Raw genomic sequence first — 546 nt, 5'->3', positions numbered from 1 at the left:
CCTGTGGCACCTCCTGCCGTGCCCAGCCAACCGGTGTCTGACTACTTACCTGCAAGGGGACAGCCGTGGAGCGCACAGAGGCGCGCGGCTCTTCGTGGCCTTGTCCTGAGGTCTTCTCCCACTCTGCCCCGCGTGGCTGGCTCTGCAGGAGGAAGACTGCCCCCCAAGTGCTTAGTGAGTGTAAGATTGAAGCATATATTAATTCATAGGAAGATTGTCATTTTACCTGCAGCAGAGTGTTAGAAATTGAATGTTTTTACACAAGAATAGGAAATTTATCTATTTCAGAAAGGGAGGATAATACATAATCACAGACTCTCAGAGACACTGAGCGAATGCATCACTGCCTATAAAAGTTTGTGTAGTACTTCAGTGAGTCAGCCTCACCGCAAGGTCAGTTCCCAAGATAAAGTAGAAGGTCGTTATGTGAACGTGAAGGTGTCGCGCGCGGCCTTGCCAGCAAGAACAACGCAACCACTGGTTGGTTTTCTGCACAGCTCTTTATTCTCTTGCATCCGTCTTCTCTCCATCTTCTCTCTCCCGAGG

This window comes from Octodon degus, unplaced genomic scaffold (assembly GCF_000260255.1).
Source record: "Octodon degus isolate 3935 unplaced genomic scaffold, OctDeg1.0 scaffold00054, whole genome shotgun sequence".
NCBI classification, from domain to species: domain Eukaryota; kingdom Metazoa; phylum Chordata; class Mammalia; order Rodentia; family Octodontidae; genus Octodon; species Octodon degus.
This window is presented reverse-complemented; position numbering follows the sequence as displayed.